General features: G+C 34.6%; 1 long non-coding RNA gene across 1 annotated transcript; it reads left to right on the top strand.

Annotated features, from left to right (window-relative positions):
• Positions 1-1,123: 1,123 nt before the first annotated feature.
• Positions 1,124-1,656, top strand: LOC144847858 (uncharacterized). The gene is made up of 2 exons (XR_013613803.1): positions 1,124-1,489; positions 1,559-1,656. It is a non-coding gene; the product is annotated as an uncharacterized LOC144847858 (long non-coding RNA).
• The last annotated feature ends 4,305 nt before the right edge of the window (positions 1,657-5,961 follow it).

Below are 5,961 nucleotides of genomic sequence, written 5' to 3'. Positions count from 1 at the left end.
GCAAGAATTGCGGCTTGCGAGGAAGCGATTCAGGCAATTCTTAGTCTGAATCCTTCCAATATTGCTGTGGATTTGGAGATAGACGAAGAAGATTTACCCGATGTTGATGTTTTGGAACATCTTTTAAACTCATCAAATAATCTAGATGATATCGAATATCATGATGTTTCCTTTGAGACAGACATTGATCCCTTGGAGATAGCATTCGCCAATGCTATGGAAGCTGCTCATAATTTGAATAACATTCTTCAAGTTGGTGGAAACAATAAGAAAAGAAAACGAATGGATGATGAGGAAAAAGATGATGTTCTTTCTTCCTCTGATGATCAGCAAGAAGAAGAAGAAGAAGAAGAAGCAACAGCGGAAGAGGTACCTATTAACGAGTTGTGTAATATTGTCAGATTGACCGATCGTTTTAACGAGAGATTCAATGCTGTTATTAATGATTACAGCGTTAGTTTTAGAAATTTAGACAATGTACGCATTTTAGATATTCTTCCTACATTTTACCGTATTTTTAATCACATTATTTATAATCTTTGCGACGATGTAAACGATAACGATTACCTTAGAATAGTCATTCAAGCCAGGCTTGGATTTACCAATTTCAATTCCTTTTTGCCGTAGGGAGCATCTTACGGCGGATGTAATTTTTAATGCTATTTTAAAGGTCTTACAATCGAAATCGGATGTTTTTGTAAACGATAAGTTGAAATTTAACGTAATTCGCATGATAATGCCAATAGGCGGTACCTTTGTAAGAAAAGGTATAGATAAAGAGTTCAACAAATCACGTTGTTTAATTAGAATAGTTAGTGATGACAATGAGAATATGTGTTGTTCTAAAGCCATTGTCACAGGCATTTCATCTATTGAAGACCGCGTCAGTAATAAGTCCAGATGGGATAACATTAGGCGCGGTCGTGACCAGCAACTTAGAGCTGCTAATTGTTTGTTAACAAATGCCGGTGTTGATGCCGGTATTTGTGGTATCGATGAGTTGAAAAAGTTTCAAGCCGTTCTACCAAATTACCAACTTATTGTAATATCAAAAGATAATTTGCATTCTGTCATTTTTAGCGGAGAATTTAAACAAAAACAAATTTATCTGTATCATCACGATTCTCACTTTGATTTAATCTGTAAAATTAATGTATTTTTTGAATTCAAATTTTTCTGTACCAAATGTTTCACCGGTTATAACGTAAACAAAGCTCATACTTGTAAATATACGTGTAAACTCTGTAAATCTAATGAATGCTTACCGGCAAAGGAAACTGATGTTGATTGCAGTGATTGCAATAGGACTTTTAAAAACGCGAGTTGTTTCGATTTTCATATTAAAGGCGAAACATCAACTTGTAAGAAAATTAAAACTTGTACGACCTGTAATCTGGTGATGAGAAAAAATCACAAATGCGAACAATATTTTTGTCGTGTATGCAATGTTTTAGCATCTTATGATCACAAATGTTACATGCAAAAAATCGTTGAAAAAAAAAAAACTGGCGATAAAAATTCACAAAACGAAAATCAAATGAAAAATTCAATAGCCAAGTATTTCTTTTTTGACTTTGAGTGCACACAGGAAACTGGTGAGCACAAACCTAATCTCTGCGTACTTCAAAAAACTTGTCTAAAATGTATTAATAATGATATCGATTCCGATGAATGCGAAATTTGCGGTGAAAAAACGCTTACTTTTTACGGTGAAAATGCCTGCAATGATTTCTGCGATTATATTTTTAAACATTATGAGTACAAAGAAAATGTTACATGTATTGCACATAACTTCCAGGGATATGATAGTTATTTCATTTTTCAATATTTACACAAAAAAGGTATTCTCCCCGATGTTATCTGTAGAGGAGGTAAAGCTATCTCCATTCGCGTTAAGGAAACAAAAACACGTTTTCATCGATTCCCTTTCATTTTTACCTATGCCTCTCACTAAATTACCAAAGACTTTCGGTGTTAATGAGTTAAAGAAAGGATACTTCCCGCATTTATTTAATACTCCTACTAACCAAAATTACGTAGGCCCCTACCCTGATTGTTCTTTTTACATACCGGAGAAAATGTCTCCTTCGGCTAGGGACGCGTTTTTTAAATGGTATAACGAGAAAGTTAAAAACAATGTACAGTTTGATATGAAAAAAGAACTTGTTGATTACTGCGTCAGCGATGTTGACATTCTTCGTCGTTGCTGTTTAACATTTAGACATCTATTTTTAAGCGTGACATCAACAACCGACCCAAAACTCGCGGGTGTTGATCCTTTTTCCAATAATCTCATGACCATTGCGTCCGCGTGCAATTACGTATTTTCTCGAAATTTTCTTAAACCGTCTACAATAGCCTTATTTCCCCCATCTAATTATCAGACGACCATAAATCACTCATTAGCAAGTATTGAATGGTTATCATATGAAGCGTATAAAAGAGGTATTCATATAAATCACGCTAGAAACGGAGGTGAAAAGCTCTTTGGTAGGTACCACGTAGACGGTGTGAACATCGAAAACAAAATTATTTTTGAATTCCAAGGGTGTCTTTTTCATGGATGTCCTACCTGTTACAGACAGGATTCAGTCAACCCTATTACACAGGAACCCATGATCGAAAGTTCTAAAAGACTCCTTACCTCTCGCGGAGAAAACCCAGATTTTCAACGTACCTTACATTCACGAAAAACTTAATCCTAGGGAGGCTTTCTTTGGCGGTCGAACTAATGCCTCTCGATTGTATCGCGAAACCAAAGAAGACGAGGAAATTCATTACGTTGACTTCACTTCTTTATACCCATACGTGAATAAGTACTGTGAATACCCTGTTGGTCATCCAGAAATAATGGCTACGAATAACCTATCTGATAACATCGATGATTATTTTGGTGTAGTTAAATGCACAATTGAGGCACCTAAAAATCTATATCACCCCGTTCTTCCGTACCGATCAAACGGTAAATTGCTATTTCCTTTATGTAAAGCATGCGCGGATTCACTTCAACAAACACCGTGCGAACACACAAGTGTTGACAGACAATTCACGGGTACGTGGATAACCACAGAAGTATCCAAAGCCGTAAAAGTTGGCTACAAAATTTCTAAAGTACACGTTGCTTGGCATTTCACTGAAAGAAGTAGTTTTAATCGTGATTCAAATTCGTCGGGATTATTTTCCGAATACATCAACACATTTCTCAAACTTAAACAGGAAGCATCAGGTTGGCCTGAGTGGTGTAAGACTCAGGAAGATAAACAAAAATACATTGACGATTACTCTAGCGTAGAAGGTATGCTTCTCGATAAAGAAAAATATAAAACACAACCCCGGTTTACGTTCTCTAGCCAAACTAATGTTAAACAGTTTTTTGGGGTAAATTCGGCCAAAAAGAGAACGTTTCTCAAACAAAATTCGTCACAGAACCGAACGAAGCATATGATTTACTATCCAATCCACAGGTAATCGTTAATGACATTAACTTCATTAACGAAAATTTGGCTGAAGTAAAATTCGAAAACGATGAACAATTCATAAAAGTAAACAAGAAAACGAACGTTGTCATCGCCGCCTTTACTACTGCTTCAGCTAGACTTAAATTATACGAACTATTAGAATCGTTGCAAGAACGTGTCTTGTATTACGATACTGACAGTGTCGTTTATGTAACAAAACCTGGAGAATGGAACCCTCCTCTTGGTGACTATCTCGGTCAGTTAACATCCGAGATCGATCCAAAAGATGGGGAGTTCATTTCGTGCTTCGTTTCGGGAGGCCCCAAAAATTATGCGTAGGCTACAAACTAAATTCAGGCAAAACAGTTTGCAAGGTTAAAGGCTTAACTTTAAATTATACAAATTCTAAATTAATTAATTTCGAAACTGTTTCAAACATGGTAAAAGGTATTGGTCCAGAAGTAATTAGAACAACAGATAAGAACCGTATTACTCGAAAACCGAAAACACGTAAAATTATTAATGAGGCAACCACAAAGGATTATCGTATTGTATACGATAAACGTATCATTGTAAACAATTTTAATACTGTGCCGTACGGTTATGTATGGTAAACTGTGATTTTGTTCAATTTAAATTTTTGTAAGTAATTAGTAAATATCTTTTAGTAGCTTAAGTAGTTTAAATGTAACTTTCTGATTTTCAGTTGTTGTTTTCAGTTATTGTTAACAAAATATTTTTTCAATTGTTAGTTGTTAATTTCCATATCTTACATTTCTTGATACAAATGCTATTACGGTATATACTCAATGTACTGGTAACTATTCACAATTTTGGTTTTGATGATATATTTTAATACTGTGTCGTACGGTTATGTATGGTAAACTGTGATTTTGGTCAATTTAAATTTTGTAAGGAATTAGTAAATATCTTTCAGTAGTTTAATTAGTTTATATGTAACTTTCCGATTTTTTTAGTTGTTGTTTTCAGTTATTGTTACCAAAATATTTTTCATTTGTTAGTTGTTAATTTTCATATCTTACATTTCTTGATACAAATACTATTATATACTTATTGTACTGGTAACTATTCATCATTTTGATTTTAATGTTAATAAATAAAAGAGAAAACGTTAAAAAGTTTTATTTTATTGAAGTTCTTTCCTGTTCTGTTTTGTGTGTGCGCGCATGTGTGTGTGTGTGTGTGTGTGTGTGTGTGTGAATGTTACGCTTTAATTACACTATATAAACGAAGATAAAGACTGAAAAGACGTAATACGAAAATGACTTGGTAATGACTGGTAACACCTTTCACCGCTGTAATCAGTGGACCAACTTCATCCGGAAAATCAGTGTTTGTCAGAAAATTGTTGGAAAATGAATATTTTGATAAACCTTTTGACGATATCACATGGTGTTACGGTGAATACCAAACCTTGTTTAGTGAATTGAGTAAAACTATTCGAAATATAAAGTTTGTTGACGGTATTCCTATGGATTCTATAGAATCGTACGATTCGAGAAAAAATCATTTGGTTATCATCGATGATTTAATGACAGAATGCAGTAGCGATAAACGAGTCGTTAACATCTTCACAAAAGGTTCACATCATAGAAATATCTCCGTTATTTTCATCATGCAAAATTTCTTCTACGGATCTAAAGAAATTCGCACAATTACTCTAAATGCTCATTACATTGTTCTGTTCAAAAATCCTCGAGATAAATCACAAATCATGAACTTATCGAAACAGATGTATCCTGGTAAAGGTAGATTTTTACAGGAGGCTTTCGAAGACGCAACCCGTGAACCGTATGGTTATCTTCTTATTGATCTTAAATCAAACACATCGGAAGAAACGCGTATTAGAAGCAACATTTTTTCAAAAAACAATCAAATTGTCTACGTACCGAAGGTATAAAACGTAGAAAAACTGAGATATCAAATCATTTACACATCTATCAACATCATGTCAAAACGTATTAAGAAGAACGCTGAAACTATACGTTTTCTCGCTCATTGCACTCCGCGTCAGAGAAAGGTGTTAATAGAAAATGCCGATGATCAACTCATTTCGACCATCTGCGAGTGCGCTATGAACGTGTTAAAAGGTCGAGTACCGGTATCCGGTGCTCATAAAAAGAAGTTGACGAGGTACAGGAAACACTTGCGAGACTTAGCTGATAAAACTATTCCGGCTATCAAAAGAAAACGCATTCTTGTTCAGAAAGGCGGATTTCTTGGTCTTATATTGAAACCTATTTTACAAACGCTAGGAAGTCTGATTTTAAAATAATGCAACACACAAAGAAAATGGTTTTAGTACCGCAGGAGTTAGCAAATACTATGTTACACAGTCATCGCTATGAAGAAAAACATGAAACAATAACAAACAATTTGGATAATTCTATGCGTAATATTCTCGATAGACAGGATATCAGAGAGATATTCTCCAAAATTAGGCCGGCTATACAAGACATCGGCAAGCAACTATTATTCCAAA

The sequence above is a fragment of the Antedon bifida genome, chromosome 7 (assembly GCF_963402885.1).
Source record: "Antedon bifida chromosome 7, ecAntBifi1.1, whole genome shotgun sequence".
NCBI lineage: Eukaryota > Metazoa > Echinodermata > Crinoidea > Comatulida > Antedonidae > Antedon > Antedon bifida.
Note: the sequence above shows the minus strand (reverse complement) of the source record. Positions and strands in the feature narration are given on the sequence as shown.